Raw genomic sequence first — 27,989 nt, forward strand, 5'->3', positions numbered from 1 at the left:
ACCAGCAGTAGGTGAACACCTGGTCAGGACTGTCCATTAATTGAGGTAAGTCGGTTATTCTACCATTTGATGATATCCCTAATTTGAGCATTTTAGAACATACACGAATACAAACGGTTGAGAAATTCAAATACCGGGTACAAGAATAACAAAAAGAACTCCGGATTACATTCCACTGAATCTGTATCTTCTTCTGGAAAAGTTTAACCCTTTCGCGCCAGAGCCGGTTTTCGCCTTCGTGACCGGGCCAATTTTTTCAATTCTGACCACTGTCACTTTATGAGGTAATAGCTCTGGAACTCTTCAACCGATTCCCCTGATTCTGAGACTGTTTTTTCGTGACATCTTGTACTTCATGATAGTGGCAAAATTTCTTCGATATGACTTGCGTTTATTTGTGAAAAAATCTGAAATTTGGCGAAAATTTAGCAATTTTCAAACTTTGAATTTTCATGCCCATAAATCAGAGAGATATGTCACACAAAATAGTTAATAAATAACATTTACCACATGTCTACTTTACATCAGCACCAATTTTTTTTTATTAGGAAGTTATAAGGGTTAAAAGTTAACAACTGATTTCTCATTTTTCCAACAAAATTTACAAAACCATTTTTTCAGGGACCACATCTTATTTGAAGGGACTTTGAGAGGCCTTTATGACAGAAAATACCCAAAAGTTGACACCATTCTAACAACTTCACCCCTCAAGGTGCTCAAAACCACATTTAAGAAGTTTATTAACCATTTAGGTGCTTCACAGGAATTTTTGGAATGTGGAAGAAAACAATGAACATTTAACTTTTTTTCACACAAATGTTACTTTAGACACAATTTTTTTTATTTTCGCATGGGTAACAGGAAAAATGGACTACCAATTTGTAGTACAATTTCTCCTGAGCACACCAATACCCCATGTGAGGGAAAACCACTGTTTGGGTGCACGGCAAGAATCGGTAGGGAAGGAGCGCCATTTGACTTTTTGCTCCTCAGGGAACTTATCTAGATGTGTGGTGAGCACCTTGAACACCCAGGTGCTTCACAGAAGTTTATAATATTGAGCCGTAAAAATAAAATTTTCACATTTTTCCCACAAAAATGTTTTTTCAGTCACCAATTTGCATTATCATAATAGTAATGGGAGAAATTGCACCATGAAATTTGTTGTGCAATTTCTCCTGAGTGCACCGATATCCTATATATGAGGGAAAACCACTGTTTGGGCGCACGGCAGGGTTCGGAAGGGAAGGAGCGCCATTTGACTTTTTGAATGTAAAATTTGCTTGAATAATTAACGGACGCCATGTCGCATTAGGGGAGCTCCTGATGTGCCTAAACAGAGGAACCCCCCCCACAAGTGACACCATTCTGGAAACTAGACCCCTCAAGGAACTTATCTAGATGTGTGGTGAGCACTCTTTCCACATAAATGATCTTTTAGCCCCAAATTTTTTATTTTTACAAGGGTAAGAGGAGAAAATGCACCCCAAAAACTGTTGTGCAATTTCTCCTGAGTATGCCGATACCCCAAATGTGGTGGAAAACTACCGCTTTGGCGCACGGCAGGGCTTGGAAAAGAAAGGAGTGCTATGTTGGCTGGGATAGGTTGCAGACACCGTGTCACATTTGAAGAGTCGCTGACATGCCGAAACAGCAGGAACCCCCACAAGTGACCCCATTTTGTAAACTATACCTCTCAAGGAATTTATCTAGGGAAGTAGTGAGTATTTTTACATTTTTAAAGTCATACCATTGGCAGTGAAGAAAAAATAATTATATTTTTTACCACAAAAAAAATGTTTAAGCCTCATATTTTACATTTTCACACAGGGCAATGGGTAAATATGGTGCCGAAATGTGTCACACAATTTCTTCTATACAGAGCCCCTAAGTGCAAGAAAAACAGAATCCACCCTCAAGTGACCCCATTTTGGAAACTATACCCCTTTGGGAATTTACCTACAGGTGTAGGGACAAATGGGTGTTTTCCAGAAACAAGCAGCATTGGATGTTGCTGAGTGAAAATTTCAAACTGCCGTTGAAGTGACCACTACGTTGTAGTGTCCAGTACATTGTGCCCACTATACATACCAGGATGGGGTTGAGGGGGGCCATACATATCAGAATAGAGATGAGGGGTACCATGCATACCAGGATAGGGATGCGGGGTACCATGCATATCAGGATGTGGGATGGGGTGCCATTCATACCAGAATGAGGGATGGGGTGCCATGCATACCAGGATGAGGGGTACCATACATATCAGGATAGGGATGAGGGGTACCAAACATACCAGGATGAGGGATGGGGTGCCATGCATACCAGGATTGGGGCATGTGGGGTGCAATGCATACCAGGATAGCGATAAAGGGTACCATACATACCAGGATGAGGGATGGGGTGCCATACACTCCAGGATTGGGGATGAGGGAGCCATGCATACTAAGATTGGGATGAGGGGTGCCATGTATACCAGATTTGGGATAAAAGTTGCCATGCATACCAGGATGAGGGATGGGGTGCCATGCATACCAGGATGAGGGATGGGGTGCCATGCATGGCAGGATTGGGGATGGATGAGTGGTGCCATGCATACCAGGATTGGTGATGAGGCAGCCATGCATACCAGGATGAGGGATGGGGTGCCGTGCATACCAGGATTGGGATGTTTTGTCAAAAAAAAACTTAATGAAAAAATCTCTATAAAAATTTATTGGATTAAAAAAAAAGAATAGGAAAAAGGCTTCTCCCCTGTGTAAGTTCTCTGGTGCTTAACCAAACCTGATTTCTGGTTAAAACATTTCCCACATTCTGAACATGAAAAAGGCTTCTCCCCTGTGTGGGTTCTGTGGTGCTTAATCAAATCGGATTTCTGGCTAAAACATTTCCCACACTCTAAACAGACAAATGGCTTCTCCTCTGTGTGAGTTCTCTGGTGGTTATTAAGATGCGCTTTCCGGTTAAAACATTTCCCACATTCTGAACATGAAAAAGGCTTCTCCCCTGTGTGGGTTCTCTGGTGTTTATTAAGATGTGATATATGGTTAAAACATTTCCCAAATTCTGAACATAAAAATGGCCTCTCCCCTGTGTGGGTTCTCTGGTGCGTAACCAAAACTGATTTTTGGTTAAAACATTTCCCACATTCTGAACAGGAAAAGGGCTTCTCCCCTGTGTAGGTTCTCTGGTGCTTAATCAAACTTGATTTCCTTGTAAAACATTTCCCACATTCTGAACAGGAAAAGGGCTTCTCCCTGTGTGGGTTCTCTTGTGACTTTCAAGAATCATTCTATGATTAAAACATTTCCACATTCTGAACAAGAAAAAGGCTACTCCCCTGTGTGAGTTCTCTTGTGGCTATCAAGAATCATTTTACGATTAAAACATTTCCCACATTCTGAGCATGAAAAGGGCTTCTCCCCTGTGTGAGTTCTCTTGTGTCTAAAAAGATCTGATTTCTGGATAAAACATTTCCCACATTCTGAACAGAAAAAAGGCTTCTCCCCTGTGTGAATTCTCTGGTGGCTATTAAGATGCGCTTTCTGGTTAAAACATTTCCCACACTCTGAACATGAAAAAGGCTTCTTCCCTGTGTGGGTTCTCTTGTGGCTATTAAGATGTGCTTTCTGGTTAAAACATTTCCCACATTCTGAACATGAAAAAGGCTTGTTCCCTGTATGGGTTCTGTGGTGCTTAATCAAATCTGATTTCTGGCTAAAACATTTCCCACACTCTAAACAGACAAATGGCTTCTCCCCTGTGTGAGTTCTCTGGTGGTTATTAAGATGCGCTTTCCGGTTAAAACATTTCCCACATTCTGAACATGAAAAAGGCTTCTCCCCTGTGTGAGTTCTCTGGTGATTAACAAAAACTGATTTCTGATTAAAACATTTTCCACATTTGGAGCAAAAAAATCTATTGTCCGCTGAGTGTTTTTTTTGATGTTTAAGAATAGACTTCTCGAAAGTAAAACTATTTCCATTTTCTGAAAGTGAAAAGGATTTCTTTGCTTTAGGAGCAGTTCGTTTTTTAATGCTTATTTTATTTTGATTTTCCTTAGTAGTTGGTAATGAATCAGAAGACAGGATGTGTTTCATAGAATTAGATGATAGATCTTTGCTTTGAAGGGATGATGGTATATCTGAAGTAATGGCATTCACTTCAATTGTATCCTGTGGGATCTCAAGATCATTCGATTTAAAAATCTCCTGTCCCTCTGATCTCCTGGTACAGTCATCTGCCAAGAAAAAAAACAATTATTCATTTTGAATAAAATATCCTTGAAATTTATATTTTTGAACATTTCTACTTAAAATGTCTAAACAAACACATCCCTGGGCTATATGGTAATCCAGGGAAATGAAGAGATATATGCTCAAGTTTAAAAATCTATTTTATTACACACAAATCTAAAAAATAGAGGAATATTTAAACTTGAGCATATATCTCTTCATTTTCCTGGACTAGCATGTAGCCCAGGGATCTGTTTGTTTAGACTGATTTAGAAGTGGTATGCAATCTTTATTTATTTTTCTATGGGATTCTTGTGTTAATTGTACTTAAAATGTCTGTAGAAATGGCAAGTTATTGATAGAATGATAGTTCACAGTCTAATAGAAAACCTCATAGGATGAACCAGTAGAGCGTGGTGTCCAACTGTTTGTTCTTTTAGCCTCCAAAATATGGAACATGGTTTCCATAAACCAATCCAGCAACATCTGCTTTTCCGAAGTCAAATCTCACCATCGCTTCTGAGCCTTGCAGTGTGCCCAAACCACATTCAGCATCCATGTATTTGGCATTACTATAGTGAGAAGAACCCACTTAATTTACAGTGTATGTGTCCTGGAGCACAATCTGGGCACTATGTGTTGGGTAATCAAATGGCCAATATGCAATTTTTATGCTCCAGCATCCAGTGCTAATTTTCGGAAAGTGCCTACTACTCCTATAGATTAATTCACTGAGGTTGTAATTTCCAAAATAAAGTCACTTTATGGGGATTTCTACTGCCCTAGTTTTCTGACATTTTGTAATATTAGGGCTTCAGCAAATGGTGTGTCCCATCTCCTCTGGGATCTGGTCCTGCGACGTCTGCTTCTGTCACCAGGAGCCGCCTTAATCATTCTGCAGGCGGCGCTGGTGATGGGAGTAATTAGAGTATGGGGCTCGGTGGCTCTCGGCAATCTAAACTATCGTAAGGGACAATATTTTCTGTCAGATGAGTTTCAAGAAGAAATATTAGACATTCAAAGACAATTTTTTAGAATAGTGCAGAGCTGAGTTGTCTTAAATTTAGATCTCGGGCATTTGGAAGAGGCAATGGAGATCTTTTTGAAAGGCTACCAGGGAGTTACAGAGTCACATAAGTGAGGAAGGCCGATCCCAATACAATGAAACTATCATACAGAATGAGCCTGTAAAAAAAAGAAAGAATATAAAAACATGTAACATCCCCAACAACAACGTGTTATGATCTGCAACAAGTACTAAGGAAAGAAGGGGAAAGCTTTCCCTACAATAAGACTAAGCTGAATCCCTACGATATAGCGGGCTGCCTGTTCCTAGCGAACGGACCCGCCTTAGTCCTAGGCTAGTCTGAATGGAGACCTATAGAATAAAGGTAAGGGGTCCCTAAAAGAACTAAGGACTGGAACAAAAATGGGACACCTCCTGAACAGAGAAAGTTGTTGCAGAACACAAAAAGATAAACTGACAAAAAGGTACTAGAGGTCCCAAAAGGACCAAGCAAACTGATAGAGATAGGCACAGAAGCACCTGGCCAGCAAAACAGTCAAAAAACAATGAAGTCCACCACAGCCAAAAGGGCGGAGTTGGAATATAAAGGCAGATGGTCACGTGACAGCAAAACACAAGATGGAAAAAACAAACAGGAGGGATCTAACACAACGTATGTATGAAGGGAGAAATCCAACACTAAACTGGAGTTGCACTCATTTATGATAAACCATTGGAGCTACGATGAATTCTGACCAGAAGAGTAGAGAAAGTATTAGCGACCCCATTTCAAGAGAGATTGTGCAGTAATCTGAATTCCTTAGGATTGAAAACATAATGGAATTTATGACGTGGAGTGAATCCATGAAACCAGGGTTCGAGCCATGCCAACACATCTCCTGCAGGCGTGAATAAATGTATATTACAGCCATTAGCCACGCACAGCTTAGAGATATATCATGGCTCAGGTGTAATGTTTTCTGTGTAGGTTATCGCTATCCTGTTTGAAGTTAGTTGGTTTTAAAAGAAATTGAAAAGTCAGGATAAAGGGAAACTGTTGTTATTGTACAGTGTCTTGTAGGTACCATATGAGGACATTCAGCAGCACAGAGGGGAGAGAAGGTAGATTCATCCAATAAGATATCAGGGATCTAGGAAGCCAACAGCATCATTACCCTCCACTTTCTCTTACAGACCCATCATAATATTTTTCTTCAAGTGATTTTCTAACTTGTCAGCACATTCTACATACGCTGTCATTTGGCTTTGTAGTTTACAGATTTGGGCAGGTAACGAACAGTGTCTTCTAATCCCAGGGGGTAGGTAGATCCTCCAGGTTGTAAGTTCTATAGAAAAGGGCTTTCACGATTTCACAAAGTAATTTGAACATTTTCAGATAAAGGAGAATGTTGTGGTCGAGCGGCAAAATGGTGATCACACGATTGTGATACGGCCGAACTACACCACCGATAAAGCCGCCACAGCGGGTGACTGAGAAGAATCTGTAACTTCTTTGCATTTAGTGGTTACTACTCACCTGGGTGGTCATATGTAGGAATCTCTTCTTTACAGCGCTTATCACCCGTCACATTTGTCTCTGTAGTATTAATATGGGTCTGATCTTCACTCTGGAACAAATATTATAAAAGTCAGATGGAGAAGTCCCATCTATGATCCGCTCTAATCCCGTCATCTCCACCGTTCTCATTACACAAATATAAATACTGGTGGATAAAACAAGACTGAGCACAAAACCTTCACAGCCGTCTACACATCATAGGGGAGATCTCATGACACCTTCTCTCCATCTACCTGATGATCCTGAGGAACATTGGGATCTTCTTGTTTACAGTCCTGTGGAAGAAGAGGACAGGGCCATCTCTCTGGTGTTGTCCTCTTACTGGATCGATCTGGAGGAAACACATACAGGGACTGAATTAATTATTTTCATACAGATAATTGTAGACCGTGTGTATTTAGTCCTGTCATTTACCTGGTGTTGTGAGAGGCTGGGGAATCTCCATCATGACGTCCCTGTACAGATCTTTGTGTCCTTCTAAATACTCCCACTCCTCCATGGAGAAATAGACGGCGACATCCTGACACCTTATAGGAACCTGACACATACATTGATACCGTCATCTCCCCGATCCCTTCTTAGCGTTACTGTATAATGTCCCAGCATTCCCAGTAATGTCACCTCTCCAATCAGAAGCTCAATCATCTTGTAGGTGAGTTCTAGGATCTTCTGGTCATTGATATCCTCATGTATCATGGGGTGAGGTGGAGGCCCCGTGATTAGTCTCAGGGGTTTTCCCCATCCCTCAGACACAGGGTCCTGACAGCACTCACTAGGTCTTCTTCACTACTGTGTAATCCTGGTTATGGAGAGACACATTAATAAATCTCACTACAGACATTTCCAGAGTCCTCACCTCTCCAGTTCTGTTCATCTGTTATTCCCATAGATAAGAATGATGTGACGTCATCAGAATCTCTCACCTCTCCAGTAAGCCGGAAGAGGATCTCTAGGGTGAGGTGTAATATCCTCTCCGCCATCTTGTCCCTGTCCATATCCATCTTCGATGGATAAATCAGGAAAATATTCTTATATAGAAGATCTCCACTGAGAGGATTCGGTGTTGTAGATACCTGAATGAGTAGAAGATAAAAATCCTGTTGGTATAATACAACTATTGGAGATAATGAGGGGAAACATATAAGGATATTTATTATTTTACAGTATTTAGTTTTCTTCTTTACATCTAGTAATAAAACCTTTATATTTTAGGCCACAGACAACAAGCAATTTCTTCCTCGGAGTCTGCAGCTGAATACGTTTCTCATAGACTTATCTTCCATACCACTAATTCTCGTCTCATTTTCCGACACTGGAATTGGCATCAGCAATACTGCAGGAGATATTCATTACACGTGACATGAGAAATAACTACATGATGAGGCAACATCTTCTACTACAGCTCTAAAAACATATTTAGCCACAAACCGTCATTGAACACATCACCACCGGCTGTCTGTATGAATGTTTCCCATCTTCCCCAGACTGTAATCTTCTATCAAGTTACAGCTCATGTCTGATTCACACACAGAAGTTTGAAGCTTTTATAAAAGCTGTTTTGATTGCACAAACACCGCGGACAGCAATTATTTGATACCAAAGTCTACGTGTACAGTGTATTATGAAGTTTATTTCTGGCCTTAGGCTTTCCAATATTACAAGAGAAAAAAAAAAAAGCAGATATTAAAATGTTTCAAAAGAAAATTGTCACCAACAATTCTTGTAAAAAGAAAAAACATGCAAAAAGCAGAAAACACATGTTATTATTTCTTAACACGTTAAACATTTTTTGGGGTTTTTGTTTTTATATGAACTCTTTTGGGCACCAGAACATACATGTACACAGCAAGGATGGCACAGATGCGGCTGCAACAAAATCCCTGGCAGCTTAACCACTTGCTCCTGCAAAAAGCAAACATGGCATCTAAGTAGACAGAGTTCGGCCCAATGCCCCTTCTTCCCCAAATGCTCAATAGTATGGGGCTGCCTAGTTCCTACAATACTTAAATGCTTAATAATGGTTTCTGGGCCTGCAATGTACGAAAGTCTATTAGGCCAGGCCAGGCCAGAGGCAGAGTCCAATAAGTTACTTTTTAACGCCACCCTTAAATATTAGACTAAAGTTGCATGAAAGCACTGATTTTGGGGGTTTTGGTTGACGACAAATGCAGTCAGTCATACAGACCACAGGAAAGCTGGAATATTTGTGAGTATGGGGGAGTCAGGAGAGATAGCCATCTGCCAAATGACCGTTCAGCCAAAATGTATCTCATCTGTATGGGGCCGTTACTATTACACTGACAAGTGATAATACATGGCACAACAGTAGTACAGTGCATCACCTGAGAAATAAAAGGCTTGTATGTTGTATGATCGCACTAATGAGAGTTGTTTAAAAAAGTTTATAAAAAAGGTTTAAAAAAAGTTTTAAAGTGAAACTATCACAGTTTTAGCAAAAATAAATATTCGTCACTATAGGGAAAACATGCATATAATGGGAAAATGAAGAGGGAGGTAAGCTCACTGTTTATTCAATGCACTTTGTCTGAAGATCACCCCATGGAACCGCCCTGGTCAGGGACATTTCAAGTAGAGAAAGGAGGAGAGATGGATTCTCCAGCATTGTCTATATTGTTAAAACCTCACATTTATTGTAAATTCATAAAAACTGTTGTGATGTTGTGATGGCATACCACCAAGTGCCCACATATGAAACCAATGCTTATTCATGGTTGGCAACATGTGAGTCTCTGTGATACTTTTATATCCTTCCCTTTCAAACACTTGGGTGTCCATTGATTACTGAGTACTTCTCAGACAATTTGACCCTGTACTGTATGGAAGAAAATGATAATTGTCACAGTTTCACCCCTCACTGTGTCTGGGATGCAGTTACTGACTGCTCAGCTGTCCAATCTTGTACAGGGGCGTGCTGGAGCTGTCGGTACTTTGATTGACAGCTCGGTGGTCCAATATGGTTGAAACATCCCTGGTGGCGTGCTTGCATGGTGCACCACCTCCCACCATGCAAGACCGCAATCTTACCTGTCAGTCCATGCTGCACTCTTTGCTCCATTACCTGCTGTGTCCATGTCTCTTGTCTGATTGCTTAGGGCGTCGGCGTGGCTTTCTGCTTGTTTCTTATAGCTACTGTGTGCACAGTCCTAATGCGTCCCCAGCCTATTGCTGTGAGTCACTGGATACTTAAACCCCCTCCACCCAGTAGGAGGTGCCTGAGCAACACTTTCACTCAGTTTGTCTTTTGCAACTGAGGTACCAGGTCCTGTCCTGACTCTAGTCTGTCTGCCACCCTGGGGGCTGAGTATCCAGGGCCTTTTCCTGTACCCGTGACTTCTAGTCGGTTTCCGCCACCCTGGGGGCCGAGTACGCAGGGCCACTACCTGTATCTCTGACTTCTAGTCTGTTTCCGCCACCCTGGGGGCTGAGTTCCCAGGCTTCTTCCCGGTTCAGTTCCTGTCTGAACAGTGTCCTAGCCCGTTACTTATATCTATGTCCGTACCTTCCCTTTGCCTGCAGTGTCTGAACCTGCACCTAACTCCAACTTCAGTACTTCTGTTTGTGAGTTTTGTGTCCACTCGCTACTTCATTGTAAGTACCTTGTGTGTATCTGGTTCTGCTTGTCCCCTTTCCCTGCCTCCATATCTACCTCCTGTGTTCTAACCATCTTCCTGTATTTTCCAGTCTGTTCCATGTGAACAGAGCCCTGTCCTGTCTGCCTTCACCTTCTGCTCTGTTCTGCTTGTTCATCGCTCCGGTGGTTACGCTCTGCTCCGCTTGTCTACCGCACCTGCGGTTCTGTTCTGCTCTGCTTGTTCACCGTGCCTGCGGTTTTGCTCTGCTTGTTCACCGCGCCTGCAGTTTTACTCCGCTCTGCTTGTTCACCGGGCCTGCGGTTTTGCTCCGCTCTGCTTGTTCACCGCACCTGCGGTTTTGCTCCGCTCTGCTTGTTCACCGCACCTACGGTTTTGCTCCGCTCTGCTTGTTCACCGCACCTGCGGTTTTGCTCAGCTCTGCTTGTTCACCGCACCTGTGGTTGTGCTCCGCTGTGCTTGTTCACTGCACCTGCGGTTGTGCTCCGCTCTGCTTGTTCACCGCACCTGTGGTTGTGCTCCGCTGTGCTTGTTCACTGCACCTGCGGTTGTGCTCCGCTCTGCTTGTTCACCGCACCTGCGGTTTTGCTCCGCTCTGCTTGTTCACCGCACCTGCGGTATTGCTCCGCTCTGCTTGTTCACCGCACCTGCTGCGGTTTTGCTCCGCTTGTACACCGCACCTGCGGTTGTGCTCCACTCTGCTTGTTCACCGCACCTGCGGTTTTGCTCTGCTCTGCTTGTTCACCGCACCTGCGGTTTTGCTCCGCTTGTACAGGGGCGTGCTGAAGCTGTCGGCAGTGGCTGTGACGTTAGTACCCTCTGATGTACAGTTGGTCTCTCCGGAATCTGTATTAGACCTCGCTGATAAATTTTCTGGAGAGAAAGACCAGTTTAGGGTCTTCAGGGAGAGCTGTAGGTTATTTTTTACCCTGCGCCCCTGATCGTCAGGGGAAGAGTTCCAGCAGGTGGGAATAATCCTGTCCCTTCTGCAAGGGTGCCCTCAGACCTGGGCATTTTCCTTGTCCCCACAAGCCCCAGAACGGTTTTCTGTTGACACCTTCTTTGACAGTTTAGGACTGACATATGACGAACCCAAGAGGATCCAGGTCCCTGAGGCTAAGATCATAAACCTGGTTCAAGGCGTCGCACAGCTGAGGACTACTGTACTGAGTTCTGGCAGTGGTCCACTGCAGTTCTGTGGAACAATGCAGGTCTCAGGTGCCAGTTCCACAAAGGCCTTTCCAAAACCCTTAAGGACGCCCTGGTCCTCCATGAAGCTCCTTGTTCCCTGGCGGAAGCCATGACCCAGGCCATACGAATGGACTGTAGAATCCATGAGAGACATGAGGAACACCAAGCTGCCCATTATATATCCCCGGAGCAGGTCCATTTACCGGAGGTGGAGCCATTGGAGATTAAAGTTGCCAATCTTCGTGTTGTAGACGTAGACAAGATCTCAGACTGCCTGTACTGTGGTCTCTCTGGACATTTTCTCAAGAATTGCCCTACTCGCCCTCAGGCTAGCAAACCATCAGGAGAACGTCTGAGTGTGGGTGATGGCCGAGGAGGTCACCCAGACTCCCAGGTACCTTTTTCTTCTAAAGTACTGATAAATACAGTGTTATGCTTTGAGAACCAGGTGTTATCAACATTGGCTTTCATTGACTGTGGGTCTGCTGCTAACTTTATTGATTCGGGACTGGTTCGGAAGTTAGGGTTAGGGACAGTTAGTTTAGAAAGACCCATGCAAATCTTCGCCCTTGACAAGACACCATTATCTAGGAATTTGATCAAGAAGGTAACAGTGGATTTCACGCTTCAAGTGGGAGCACTCCACTTTGAATCCTTCTCATGTTTTGTGTTGGATAATTTACCTGTTGGGTTGGTACTAGGGCTTCCATGGTTGCAGATTCACAATCCTGTTATTGATTGGTGTCAGAGGGAGATTGTTAAATGTGGCCCTAATTGTTGCAAGAAATCGCTAAAAACTGTACAAATATGCTCCTCTAGTCTGAAGGGTCTGCCGGGGTACCTGAAGGACTTTGGAGATGTGTTCTTGGAGAAAGAGACGGAGATACTACCTCCCCATCATCCTTATGATTGTGCTATTGATCTTATTCCTTGTGCCAAATTGCCTAAAGCTCTCCTTTACAATTTGTCTGGGTCTGAATGGGCAAGAATATGCTAACAAAAGTTTACGGAAGGGTCATATCTGTCCTTCCTCCTCTCTGGTAGCTGCTGCTTTTTTCTATGTATAAAAGAAAGATGGGGGTCTCCGTCCTTGCCTTGATTTCCGAGAACTCAACAAAATCATGGTTAAAAATACGTACCCACTTCCACTCATCCACAACCTATATAATCAGCTTCTGGGGGCCATGGTGTTCTATAAACTTGATCTTAGAGGGGCTTACAATTTGATACGCATCCGGGAGGGTGATTAGTGGAAAACAGCGTTTTTAAGGTCTGAGGGTCTGTTTGAAAACCTTGTCATTAGTGTTGAGCGAATTTGTTCAGCATTTCGGAGCCAATTTTTTGGCGCGAACAAGTCGGGACCCTGCACACGAACACAAATTTTAAATGCCAAACAAGTTAGCTCAACACTACTTGTCATGCCATTTGGGTTATTAAATGCACATGTCCCTGTTGTGTTACAAAGATTAAGGGAGAACTCTTTGTGTGCTAAATTAGAGAAATGTGTTTTTGGAAGGTACAGGCCATAATTGACTGGGTTCAGCTTTGTGATCTCAAGCCTTTGGAGCATTTTGTGGGATTCGCCAACTATTATAAGAAATTTATCAAGGGGTTTTCTCAGATTGTGTAACCTCTTACTGACCTTACATGTAAGGGGGCAAATCTCAAGGTGTGGTCACAGAGTGCTATCAGGGCTTTTGAAACATGAAAAGAGTGTTTCATGTCTCTTCCCATTCTGATCTAACCGGATCTCAAAGAGCCATTCATTGTAGAGGTGGATGCTTCGGAGGTCGGAGTGGGGGCGGTTTTGTCGCAGGGGTCCAAAACTCTGACTAACTTGCGTCCATGGGCTTTTTTGTCTAAAAAATTTTCGCCGGCGGAAAGAAGTTATGATGTTGGGAATCGTGAGTTACTTTCTGTAAAATTAGCCTTTGAGGAATGGAGGCATTTTTTGGAGGAGCGGTTCATCCAGTTACTGTGGTCACTGATCAGAAGAATCTAGCTTACATTGAATCAGCTAAAAGATAAACTCCCGCAGAGGCATTACATTCAGACCGGGGTCTAAGAATGTGAAAGCTGACGCATTATCTCGTAGTCTCAATTCAGTTTCACCTCCAGTACCTCCATCCTCCATAATTCCTCAGGGTATTGTAGTTTCTATGGTAACCTCAGAATTGGAAAAGGAGATCCATAACGCCCAATCATTGGCTTCTCCGGACACTCCAGGATCTAAATCATTTGTGCCTGTGTACCTAAGATTGTGTGTGTTACAAGAATTTCATGATTCCGTCTTAAGTGGTCATCCTGGGGTTACTGCTACATGGAAAGCCATTGCCAGACTTTTTTGGTGGCTGTCCATGCAGAATGATATCAAAGAGCAGCTATATTGCAGGCACCAAGGTTGTGCAGCATCCCTCAACCCCAAGGACGCTGCACAACCTTGGTGCCAGCAATATAGCTGCTCTGTGGTATGTTTATCATCTTGTTACACCATGTTTTGCATTTTGCACTGTTAGGATATCTTTAACTCACAGCTTGCACTTTAGCACTTTATGGAAGTATAGTATTAATTTTATACCATATACATATAATATTAGGCATATATATGCAGTGGTTGATCCCTCATAGCATGGAGGTGCTTTTTATCTCTTTTCTATTTTGTGTCTGTGTATTTTATTAATAAAAATTTAATGTTTGCTGAATTAAATTTGGTCTCTGACTAATTTATCAGATTCTGGACCAAATTATTTGATATTTTTGGAAGGAATAAGTCATGTGCTAGACCTTTGTACTGACCACACATATATTTATACCTGTAGATGAGATCCCCTCTGAGGCGTCGTTTTTCTAAGCTAAACAAGCTCAACTTTTTCAACCTCTCATCATATGAGAGGTCTACCATCCTACAGTGCTGGCCAAAAGTATTGGCACCCCTGCAATTCTGTCAGATAATACTCAGTTTCTTCCTGAAAATGATTGCAATCAGAAATTCTTTGGTATTATTCTCTTCATTTAATTTGTCTTCAATGAAAAAAACACAAAAAGAATTGTCCTAAAGCCAAATTGGATATAATTCCACACCAAACCTAAGAAAGGGGGGTGGACAAAAGTATTGGCACCCTTTGAAAAATCAGGTGATGCTTCTCTAATTCGTGTAATTAACAGCACCTGTAACTTACCTGTGGCACCTAACAGGTGTTGGCAATAACTAAATCACACTTGCAGCCAGTTAACATGGATTAAAGTTGACTCAACCTCTGTCCTGTGTCCTTGTGTGTACCACATTGAGCATGGAGAAAAGAAAGAAGACCAAAGAACTGTCTGAGGACTTGAGAAACCAAATTGTGAGGAAGCATGAGCAATCTCAAGGCTACAAGTCCATCTCCAAAGACCTGAATGTTCCTGTGTCTTCCATGCGCAGTGTCATCAAGAAGTTTAAAGCCCATGGCACTGTGGCTAACCTCCCTAGATGTGGACGGAAAAGAAAAATTGACGAGAGTTTTCAACGCAAGATTGTGCGGATGGTGGATAAAGAACCTCGACTAACATCCAAACAAGTTCAAGCTGCCCTGCAGTCCGAGGGTACAACAGTGTCAACCCGTACTATCCGTCGACGTCTGAATGAAAAGGGACTGTATGGTAGGATACCCAGGAAGACCCCACTTCTTACCCTGAGACATAAAAAAGCCAGGCTGGAGTTTGCCAAAACTTACCTGAGAAAGCCTAAAACGTTTTGGAAGAATGTTCTCTGGTCAGATGAGACAAAAGTAGAGCTTTTTGGGAAAAAGCATCAACATAGAGTGTACAGGAAAAAAAAAGAGGCATTCAAAGAAAAGAACACGGTCCCTACAGTCAAACATGGCGGAGGTTCCCTGATGTTTTGGGGTTGCTTTGCTGCCTCTGGCACTGGACTGCTTGACCGTGTGCATGGCATTATGAAGTCTGAAGACTACCAAAACATTTTGCAGCATAATGTAGGGCCCAGTGTGAGAAAGCTGGGTATCCCTCAGAGGTCATGGGTCTTCCAGCAGGACAATGACCCAAAACACACTTCCAAAAGCACTATAAAATGGTTTTAGGGAAAGCACTGGAGACTTCTAAGGTGGCCAGCAATGAGTCCAGACCTAAATCCCATAGAACACCTGTGGAGAGTCTCAAAATGGCAGTTTGGAGAAGGCACCCTTCAAATATCAGGGACCTGGAGCAGTTTGCCAAAGAAGAGTGGTCTACAATTCCAGCAGAGCATTGTAAGAAACTCATTGATGGTTGCCGGAAGCGGTTGTTCGCAGTTATTTTGGCTAAAGGTTGTGCAACCAAGTATTAGGCTGAGGGTGCCAATACTTTTGTCCGGCCCTTTTTTGGAGTTTTGTGTGAAATGATCAATGATTTGATTTTTGCTTCATTCTCTTTTGTGTTTTTTCCTTGCAAGCAAATTAAATAAAGAGAATAAGAGCAAAGAATTTGTGATTGCAATCATTTTCAGGAAGAAACTGAGTATTATCTGACAGAATTGCAGGGGTGCCCATACATTTGGCCAGCACTGTATATAATAATCTAGTTGCTGCCTTTGAACTGACTCTAACTTCTGAATATCCTTTTTAAAATGTGGAGCCCAAAACTGGATCCCATATTCCAGATGTGGCCTCACCAGTGATTTATAAAGGGGTAACAATACGTTGGGATTGCAGGATTTTATTTCTCTTTTTATACACCCTAAAATCTTGTTTGCTTTTGCGGCTGCTGCTTGACATTGAGCACTGCTGCTCAGCTTACTTGTAACTAGAATACCCAAATCCTTCTCCTGTTCTGTAGTCCCGAGTATACTCCCACTTAATGTATATGCAGCATTAGGATTACTACATCCTAGGTGCATTACTCTACATTTATCTACATTAAACCTCATCTGCCAAGTGTTTGCCCATTCAGTCATCTTATCCAGATCGTTCTGCAATATCGTAATGTCAAGATCAGATTTTAATATCCTACATAGTTTGGTGTCGTCAGCAAAAACTGACACTTAACTCTCAATCCCATCCCCAAGGTCATTAATAAAGAGGTTAAAGAGAATTGGTCCTAGCACAGATCCCTGTAGCACCCCACTGCTGACTATGTCCTATTTAGAGACTGTACCATTTATGACGACTCTTTGTTTCCTATCATTTAGCCAATTCCTCACCCATCTACATATAGTTCCCCCAAGTCATTGCTTCTGTAGCTTCAGTATATGTGATACAGTATCAAATGCCTTTGCAAAGTCCAGGTAAATCACATCAGCCGCATTACCAACATCCAGATTTGCACTTATCCCCTCATAGAACCCCAACATGTTGGTTAGACACAACCTATTTTTCATGAATCCGTGCTGATTATCATTTATTATATTATTCTCTGCAGGTCATCCCTTATGATGCCCTCAAAAACTATGCACACTACTGATGTCAGACTTACTGGACGGTAGTTACCTGGATCCACCTTCTTACCTTTCTTAAATATCGGTACCACATTAGCTATCCTCCAATCCTGTGGCACTACCCCTGTTACAAGAGTGTCTAAGAATACGAGATGCAGCGGTTTGTCAATTACTGAGCTCAATTCCCTCAGTATCCGTGGATGAATACCATCTGGTCCAGGGGATTTGACAATGTTTAATTTGCTCAGACGCAGGTGTACTTCTTTTGTGTTAAACTAGTTATATTAGGAGGTGAACTTTGATTTTTGCCCTCTTGAAAGAACCCTGAAACAGACTGTTTGAAGGTGAACACGTATGAAAAGTGTCTGCTTAATATCTCAGCCTTTTCTTTGTCCTCTATAATTATCTTGTTATTATTGTCTTTTAAGGGGCCAATACCATCTGATTTACTCTTTTTGGCATTGATGTATGTATAACATTTTTGGGAATTTAATGTCCCTGTCAATTTGTTTCTCTGTAGATAATTTTGCTAGGTTGATTTCTTTTTACATTTCTTATTTAGGTCTTTATACTACTGAAATGCTATTTCTATATTCTTGGCCTTCAAGATTTTGAATGCCCTTTGTTTTTGTCTTATTAAAATTTGTACTGTCTTATTTATCGATAATGGTTTCTTTTTATTCCTGGTTCCTTTTTATTCCAGGGTATAAATTTTCTACAGGAATCTAGTAATATTTCCTTAAACATGCCCCATTTATATTCGGTATCCCCAGTTACCATGATATGGTCCCAGTCTACACAATTAAGCTCTTCCCTTTATTTGTTGAAAGGCTTTCCTAAAGTTCCAGGTTTTAGCATTTTCGTTTTGAAATGTTTTATTAAATATTACATTGAAACTTATCATATTATGGTCGCTGTTTCCCAGATGCTCCCGGACCTATAGATCTGAAATTGTATCTGGTCTATTTGACAGCACCAGATCCAGCAGATTACCTCCCCTGGTTGGTTCATCTACCAACTAAGAGAGGTAATTGTCCTGAACTGTGGATAAGAATTTGTAGCTTTTAGTACAACTGGAAGATTCTATGTCCCATTGGAAATCTGTATAGTTAAAATCCCCCATAATAAGGACCCTATTATTATTTGCTGCATTTTTAATTTGTTCCAATATTTCGTCCTCTAGAAGTTCAGCTATATTAGGAGGCTTGTAACAAACTCCACTTAGCAGCTTTCCAGTATTGCCATCCCCATGTACATTTACCCAAATTGACTCTACATTGTCGCAGCTTCTCCCAATGTTGTCATTGAGCACAGTTTTTAAGTTGGATCTTACGAAAATACACATCCCTCCACCATTTTTGTCTTTCCTGTCCTTTCTAAATGTAGTGTATCCCTCTATATTTGTCACCCAGTCATGGCTTTCATCCAACCAGGTTTCTGTAATACCCACCACATCGTATTCTGTGACTGACATAAGAGTCTCCAGTTCAGCCATTTTGTTTGCGAGACTTCTTGCATTTGCTAGTAGACATTTAATACAATTAGCAAATTTCCTACTCCTACTCAACTCCTTACTTTCCTTGCTTATCCCAGCTCCCCCTAGATCCTCCACAGCCCCTACTCTCCCACTCTGTCTAGTCTATCTAACCCCTTATAAGCATGACTACCCTCCCCCCAGATCTTAGTTTAAAAGCTCCCCCATCCGTCTGACCATTTTTTCCCCCAGCAAAGCTGCACCTTCCCCTATTGAGATGTAACCCATCCCTACCGTAGAGCCTGTAGCCAACCGCGAAATCGGCACAGTTCTCCATGAGCCCAAACCCTTCCTTCCTGCACTAATTTCTAAGCCACTGATTTATCTCTCTAAGCTCCCGACGTGTTTCTAGTGATGCAGGTGGCACCGGCAGTATTTGTGAAAACACCACCTTTGAGGTCCTGGTCTTCAGCTTCCCTGTACTCATTTTTAAGGACCTTCCACCTCCCTCTAACTTTGTCATTAGTACCAATGTGTACCATGAACAGTGGGTTTTCCCCAGCTCCACCCAGCAATCTGTCTATCCGATCCGCAATATGTTGAACCCGAGCACCCGCGTTATGTTTTTGTGAAAAAAGTGTCTTGAAACCACAGACACGTTTAATGTTGTGGGATTGATGGCGTCGGATAATTGTCTGCTAATATAGTTTTTTGCGGACCTGACGTGCATCCCACATATTGTAGTTAACTCTCTATACACTCTATTAAATAGATGACCCCTATAGTGTTACAATTGATGAAATTGTGTATTGCAAATTGCTGTTCCATTAGGTTTTCTTCAAATGTGTCGGTTTTATAAACATAGTTGCACGCTTTACAGGATGTATGTCCACATTTAAAAAAAAAACTTATAGGATAACCAAGTCACATTGCGTTTGATATTTGTTTCTTGAAAATAACTAGTTGAAAGTATTCCGCCTAGTGTAGAAGCCTTTATGGATACAAAACTCAAAATATGCAAAAGAATTTACAAAGTCTGGAGGATGGATCTCAGACATCAAAAAAACTAAGTTTGAAAGAGATATCAAAGACTACGAGTCAAATTCAATTTACACATGGAAATGAAACAAACCAAGAGCTACTGTTTTGAAATACAGGTCACACAATAAATTCAAAGGAAATAGAGGAGAGCAGAGGTCAGCTTCACATATCCTAATGTGTCCATGGGTTCCTCTAATTATAATTCTCTGAGGACTAATCTGATGTATCAGTGGGATCAACTAAAGACAGAACAAAAATAAATTCTCAAGTATTCCCCACAATTCAGCACAAAACAACGGGCGGGCAGAAAGCACAAACGTGCCCGGATACGTGCGTTCCATGCCGGAGTGCATCACAGTCATCGGAAGCATGCGTTCCACACCAGAGCGCATAATGGTTTTGGATTGCATTCCACCAACATAGGATTTTTCTATCTCTGAGATCAGCGTCATGGGAAACTAAAAACAAGTATTGCACATTCTCCCATCATGCAATAAGCATGTAGATCTACTTTATCACTACAAAAAATATGGGATGATGGCCCTCAGTATATTCCTAAATGGTTAAATTTCCCCTCTATTGCACAATTAGAGATACACAAGGATTACCACACTTGTTAATTATGAAATAGTATAAGTGGAATATAATTGATAAGTAATAATTCAGATATAGAAGCTCAGATATCTCGATGAAGTACAACAATATGTAAACCCCATTCACAGGGAACCAAGTAGCAATGGGTAGAGTATACAATCCAAAAATATAATCCAGAATGGGTCTGTATTCACACTAAACAGGCATAGGAAATTTTCTCATTGAGTCCCTTAGACTGGATTCACTGGCCCCTAACAATCCACTCACTTTCTTTTTTGAGGATACATCTATTGTGATCTTCTCCTCTCACATTGGGTTTAACAACCACAATGATACAAAAGGAGATGTCTCCGGTTTCACCGCAATGTACACTGTTCATGTCTCTCGCTAATGGGGTTTCCCAACCATGGCATATATCACCCAAATGCCCCCCACCCTCCTCCTAGACTCCCTCTTGATCTTGCCTACATAATCTAGGGGGCAGGTGCATGTGACCATATATACTAGTCCTGAGGTTTTACAGTTGGAATAATCCCACTGGAAAAAAGATTTCAACCATGGAGGAGCTCAAGAAACATTTACATGGTCTCATCCAATTACATGTACAATGTCCTTCAAATCTAAAGAAACCGCAGATTCCTCTATCTAGCCAAGTCCCCTTGGGTGCAGGTTTTTTATAGAAATTATGCACTAAATGGTCCCTAATGGACCAACCCTTTCTGAAAGTTATTGTAGGAATAGATCCCACAGCACCCTCAGGTCCGGGATAGTCACAAGTATATCCCAGTGTTTTCTGAGGATATGAAAGATACAGTCACTCTGTCATAAGTTTTTCTTACTCATGTAGACCAATATTTTTCTTGGTCTCATGGATTGGTATGGAGGAGCGTTTGGCTCTCCCATTTTTCTGCAAACGACGTGAAATCCAAAATGTTCCATGAGTACCCTTTTTCCCTGAATCTGATGTTCAGGTCTATTGCCTGTATATTAAAATCTGTGACATTAGAGCAGTACCCTCTCAACCATAAAAATTGGCCCCTGGGTATTCCTCTTTTTATGGAGATGGGTTGGTGGTTATCCCACTTCAATAGTTTATTAGTGCTTGAAGGTTTATGGTAGATGTGTGTTCTTAGGGTCCCATCCCAATCTTTCTTGATTAGTACATCCAAGAAAGGCAACTGATAATAATTAAACTCTGATATAAATCCCAGGCCAACTCTATGGATATTGAGTTCCCTGACAAATTCAAAACATTGTTCACTCGTCCCTGACCAGATGATGAAAAATGTAGTCAATATATTTGTATCATACCCCAATATATGGATGTCATCACTTATGATCATCCCTGAATATTGTGGATTCCTCCCACCAGCCCAGGAATAGGTTAGCAGTACCCCATAGCTGGTGGAAGTACTTCCTGTCAAAAAGCAATACGTAATGAGTAAGAGTGAATTTTAGAAGATTCTCCATGAAGTCATTATGTCTGGTACACTCCATTGATCTCGATTTCAATAAATGTCTTACTCCTCTGATACCATCCTCATGCGGTATATTACTGTACAAAGCCTCGATATCTAGTAAGGCCTGCTCCCCTACATGCATGTATATGTGGCGCCCCTGCGAGTTCAGTCGCCACAGAGGTACTGCATCTCACCCAGAGGTGTGGTATCTCACTCTCAGGTAAGGATAGAGTGCTGCTCAGGACCCAAACACTTGCATCCAACACTACACTACTCCAGACCAGCAGGAGGGGCAAGATGCATCGCGCTTCCTGCTGAGCCCTGTCCCTGGCTGGAGTGGGGGGGACCAAAGTAGGGGGAACCATGTAGTGGGTGTGGGTGGAGGAAGAAGTTCAGAAGAGCACTTGTTAGGACAGTATATAGAGTGAAGCCATCTTGAAAGGACAGGTCAGTCAGTCAGAGCAGTCTGAGAGGAAGAGTTGGGAGCAGGAGCTCTGCAGGTGCTCGGCTCGGGAGGAGGGCCTAGAGAGAGGTCCAGGACAGAATGAGGAGGAGAGGAGCAGGAGGAAGGCTCCAGGAACGAGGAAGGGATCCCAGGGGTACGGGCAGTGCTGGAGGCCACCCGTACGCCCGAATCTGCCAGGCGGTGGAGGGATCGAGCCGCAGAGGGCACCGGCCCCTAACTAGTGACAATTACAAAGTTCAACTAGAAACCGGAGGCTTCTGTACATTCAGGGTGCAGTTGCCACATCCGCACTCAAGTCGCCAAAAAGGTAACCACATAGGATCCAGGGAACTCCAGGTTGCCCAGAAAGATCCGAGGATACCGGCTTGGGACATTGGCGAGGCTCAGGGCAAGGAGGGTGAGCGCCAGTGTGGCACCCCTGAGGGTTCAGTCGCCACAGGTGTACTGCACCTCATGGAAAGAGGTGTGGTACTTCCTCTCCGAGGTAAGGATGGAGCACCACACCGGACCCCACCACACATCCAACACTACACACTCCCATTCTGAAGGGGGTTTAGAGCACAATGTGCTGCCCCGGTCCTGAATGGAGGAGTATGGGGGGGAACCAAAAGTAGGGGGAATCTTAGTGAGTGAGGATGGAGGGAGCACTTTACGGTTACACCAATGGATACATATAAATATGGAGTCCATCTTTAATACAGGGTCTTTGGTCGCAGTTCCCTGGAGGAGCCAGACAGTACAAGCTGCAGATGCCTCGGGAGGCTGCGATGCCCAGTCTCAGGCCTTGAGATTGGGGACTTGGGCAGAATTGAGTTACAGCAAGCTCTGTCCAAGTAAGAGGGCCTAGGAGGGGAGCAGAGGAGAAGAGCTCCGCAGGCGAAAGGATCTCAACGGGTGCTGACGGAGCGGAGTCGCCACCGGCTACCCTTGTTCTGACTGGGTCAGAGAGACTCCTGCCGCAAAAGGGGGTACCGGTCCCCGATTATCTGACTTTGTACTCCATGTCTCTGTCAGAAAAGTCCGGAGGCTGCAGTGGATCCCAGGGGGAATACGGACGGAGTGGAGTCACCACCTGTATTCCTTTAATCTGCGTCTATCCAGAGGGACCCCAGCCTTGAGCAATGTTTACACTCCAGTCACCAATAAAGGACTTAGGCGGTCCGGGTGCTAGAAGTCACCTTCAACGGACATTGCAGTACCTGTACGGGACTTTAATGGGGCACGAGGCGGTTCTAGTACAGTAGGAGAGAGGAACATTCCGGTGCAGGGGTCTTGTCTGGTGCAGCCGAGCTACCCGGAGTGTGCTGAACCCCATCCTGGTGGCCGCAGTATGCCGTGAGGAACAAAGAGAAGCTTTGTGGCTGAAAACAAGTCTACCATGAGTAAAAACCTGGATGACTTCATACACCGCCTCTTCTCTTTCATTTCTGCGCGGCACCTCGACCACCATTCCTCTGCACTGCACTTCTTCTACCCTGCCCTGAGGCCTAGCTCCACCTGCGGGGAGCTATAACATCCTGGCTGCCAAAACACCGGCCTTAGAGCAGTGGTCCCCAACCTTTTTTGCACCAGGGACCGGCTTGAAGCAAGATCATTTTTCCATGGCCCAGCAAGGAGGGGGTGGGGTGGGCGGGGCTTTGGTCATATGGGGGCGGGGTAATGGAGGGATTTGGAGTTTAGTGCATACTTATCATATAGTGTAGACCAGGTCCCCGCCAGGAGCTATGCCAGGAGCCCCACATAATATGCTGTGCCAGGAGCCGCATCACTGAGGCCCCATCACGCCCTGCAGCAGGACAGGGCAGCTGTCCTGACAGCTGCTGTTCAGCTGCATTTACTTCATCCCAGGGGCGGACACAGACTGTAGTGGGCCCCTGTGCAAGAAATTTTTGGGGGCCCCCCCCGCCCTTCATAAGGCAACAAAGTTATGTAAACATAACCCCCCCATGTGCATCTCTCACCCCCCCATGTGCAGCTCACCCCCGTGCATCTCTCATCCCCCTCCGTGCATCTCTCATCCCCCTCCGTGCATCTCTCATCCCCCTCCGTGCATCTCTCATCCACCCCCCGTGCATCTCTCATCCCCCCCCCGTGCATCTCTCATCCCCCCCGTGCATCTCTCACCCCCCCATGTGCAGCTCACCCCCGTGCATCTCTCATCCCCCTCCGTGCATCTCTCATCCACCCCCCGTGCATCTCTCATCCCCTCCGTGCATCTCTCATCCCCCCCGTGCATCTCTCACCCCCCCCGTGCATCTCTCATCCACCCCCCGTGCATCTCTCATCCCCCCCGTGCATCTCTCATCCCCCCCGTGCATCTCTCATCCCCCCCGTGCATCTCTCACCCCCCGTGCATCTCTCACCCCCCCGTGCATCTCTCATCCACCCCCCGTGCATCTCTCATCCCCCCCGTGCATCTCTCATCCCCCCCGTGCATCTCTCATCTCTCCCCTCCCTCCCATGTGCATCTCTCATCTCTCCCCTCCCCCCATGTGCATCTCTCATCTCTCCCCTCCCCCCATGTGCATCTCTCATCTCTCCCCTCCCCCATGTGCATCTCTCATCTCTCCCCTCCCCCCCATGTGCATCTCTCATCTCTCCCCTCCCCCATGTGCATCTCTCATCTCTCCCCTCCCCCCCATGTGGATCTCTCATCTCTCCCCTCCCCCCATGTGCATCTCCCATTCCCCCCACTCCTAGTTAATTGTATTTAAAAAAAAATAAAACTTGTTATACTTACCCCCATGCGATCCCTGCAGAATCCTGGCGCTCGTCCAAATCGCTGACACCAGGTTCTCCTGACTTCCGGCCATGTGACGGCGCCGTCACATGACCGGAAGTCAGGGGAATCATGAAGGTGCTGCCGCAGCAGCGCAGCGCTAAGATGTCCCGGACCCGGCGCTTAGCATGCGGCCGGGGGCCCCATGAGGAGAGAGACGCACAAGAGGGGGGGCTCCGAGGGGGCTCCTACCGGCCGGGCCCCATACTGGAGTCAGGGCAGTCATGCCCTGATGGCGGCCCTGCTGGAGGCTGGAGGGGCCACCTCTCCCCGCGGACCGGCTGAAAAACCCCAACGGCCCGGTCCTGGTCCGCGGACCGGCGGTTGGGGACCTCTGCCTTAGAGGACTACTGCAGCGCTCGTGGTCCTCACCAGAAACCACAGGTGGCGTAGTCGACAAATAACCACTCTTCCACTAAAGCCCATATTTTTAATGTGTGCGCCCAGGGCACGGACAGGGCCAAGGCCGCGACTGCATCCACCCCTACAAACACCGGCCCGCCGTCCGAGTACACCTTTTCCCAGGGAGGGCTGACGCTGCCGAGTAGTGGGTCACACACCAGCGCAGGAAGACGGCTGAGAAGGACATATAGAACGGGGTCCTGTCAGGCACTCTTGAAATACCTGAGGGATTGCTGAACCCCTGCCTGGTGAACGCAGCACGACGTGGGTGGTTGTAATCTGGAAAGTGTAACCTGAGGAACTTAACAACTGTGAGTAAACCCTGAAGACTGCACCCCACTGTCTCTGAGAAATAATTGCTGCGCCATCACCCCCTGCACTACACGGCACCACAATTGCAACATCTATAACATCTCAGCACAGCCCTGGAGCTAAGGTCTACCTGTGGAGAGCTAAACCAACTCTGCTGCATTAACAACAGCTCCAGAGGACCTGCTCCGCAGCGGCAGCTCCCTTTAGCCGCATACCACAGGTGGCGTCATGAACATTTATATAAAAACTATAAATCCCCTGTAAATTATCACCTTTTTATTGCCCTGGGTCACGGACTGGGTCACCGCCACTGTGACATCTCCCCTAGCAACGACCGGACGGGCAGAGAGTACCCCACGACCGAGGTGGCGCGTCATATACATGCTCGAGGGTATACATATAGGAGAGCAGGCAAAGGTAAAACCAATTCCAGAGGGATTATTCCAGCTGTAAAACCTCAGGACCTATTCTAACTGTATGACCTCAGGCGGTACTGTGGGTACATTACACTGTGTGGGGGCATCGTACATCCTGCATAAGGGGCATAATGGGGGCGTTACACTGTGTGGGGGCATCATACATCCTGCATAAGGGGCATAATGGGGGCATTACACTGTGTGGGGGCATCATACACACTGGATAAGGGGCATAATGGGGGCATTACACTGTGTGGGGGTATCATATATACTGCATAAGGGGCATAATGGGGGCATTACACTGTGTGGGGGCATCATACATCCTGCATAAGGGGCATAATGGGGGCATTACACTGTGTGGGGGCATCATACACACTGGGTAAGGGGCATTACACTGTGTGGTGGTATCATATATACTGCATAAGGGGCATAATGGGGGCATTACACTGTGTGGGGGCATCATACATCCTGCATAAGGGGCATAATGGGGGAATTACACTGTGTGGGGGCATCATACATCCTGCATAAGGGGCATAATGGGGGCATTACACTGTGTGGGGGCATCATACACACTGGATAAGGGGCATAATGGGGGCATTACACTGTGTGGGGGTATCATATATACTGCATAAGGGGCATAATGGGGGCATTACACTGTGTGGGGGCATCATACATCCTGCATAAGGGGCATAATGAGGGCATTACATTGTGTGGGGGGCATCATACATACTGCATAAGGGGCATAATGGGGGCATTACACTGTGTGGGGGCATCATACATCCTGCATAAGGGGCATAATGGGGGCATTACACTGTGTGGGGGCATCATACATCCTGCATAAGGGGCATAATGGGGGCATTACACTGTGTGGGGGCATCATACACACTGGATAAGGGGCATAATGGGGGCATTACACTGTGTGGTGGTATCATATATACTGCATAAGGGGCATAATGGGGGCATTACACTGTGTGGGGGCATCATACATCCTGCATAAGGGGCAAAAAGAGGGAATTACATTGTGTGGGGGGCATCATACATACTGCATAAGGGGCATAATGGGGGCATTACACTGTGTGGGGGCATCATACATACTGCATAAGGGGCATAATGGGGGCATTACACTGTGTGGGGGCATCATACATCCTGCATAAGGGGCAAAAAGAGGGAATTACATTGTGTGGGGGGCATCATACATACTGCATAAGGGGCATAATGGGGGCATTACACTGTGTGGGGGCATCATACATACTGCATAAGGGGCATAATGGGGGCATTACACTGTGTGGGGGCATCATACATCCTGCATAAGGGGCATAATGGGGGCATTACACTGTGTGGGGGGCATCATACATACTGCATAAGGGGCATAATGGGGGCACTACACTGTGTGGGGGCATCATACATCCTGCATAAGGGGCATAATAGGGGCATTACACTGTGGGGCCAGTAAAGGGGTCCTGTACTATGAGAACAATACGTTTCCTCCCTTCCTGTCTCCATAGTTGGGTCGTATGTATCTATTACAGGAAACAGAACAAAAACCTCATGATTCTTATAAAGGGGCAACACAAGACCCCAAAAGAGTCTCCGTGCTGAAGGGGTTAATGCCCCCTGTGCCCAGTAATGGGGTCTCCACATACCTCCACCTGCAGAGCCGCCACCACATATATGGCTGCCCTGTGCGCACAGGAGCTGTGATGAGGTCACAAGAGGGGAGGAGTCAGGGGTCACATGATCAGGGGCCTCAGTGGATGCAGGACTCTGCTGTGCTGGTTCTCATGGTGCTGGATGAGCTGAAGTTTATGTGTGGGGTCAGGAGGGGTTTACAGTGTGGATGTAGCAGAGCCGCGTGTGTACGAGGTGTACGGAGCAGAGCCGCGTGTGTACGAGGTGTACGGAGCAGAGCCGCATGTGTACGAGGTGTACGGAGCAGAGCCGCGTGTGTACGAGGTGTACGGAGCAGAGCCGCGCGTGTACGAAGCGAAGCCGCGCGTGTACGAGGTGTACGGAGCA

General features: G+C 44.9%; 1 pseudogene; it reads right to left on the minus strand.

The window, feature by feature from the left end:
* The window catches only part of LOC141176060 (uncharacterized), a 75,496-nt pseudogene extending 47,791 nt beyond the window's left edge, over positions 1-27,705 (minus strand).
* Positions 27,706-27,989: the final 284 nt, after the last annotated feature.

Source organism: Phyllobates terribilis, unplaced genomic scaffold (assembly GCF_046119375.1).
Source record: "Phyllobates terribilis strain yellow unplaced genomic scaffold, ASM4611937v1 Scaffold_17__1_contigs__length_24005725, whole genome shotgun sequence".
In the NCBI taxonomy this organism is placed as follows: Eukaryota; Metazoa; Chordata; class Amphibia; order Anura; family Dendrobatidae; genus Phyllobates; species Phyllobates terribilis.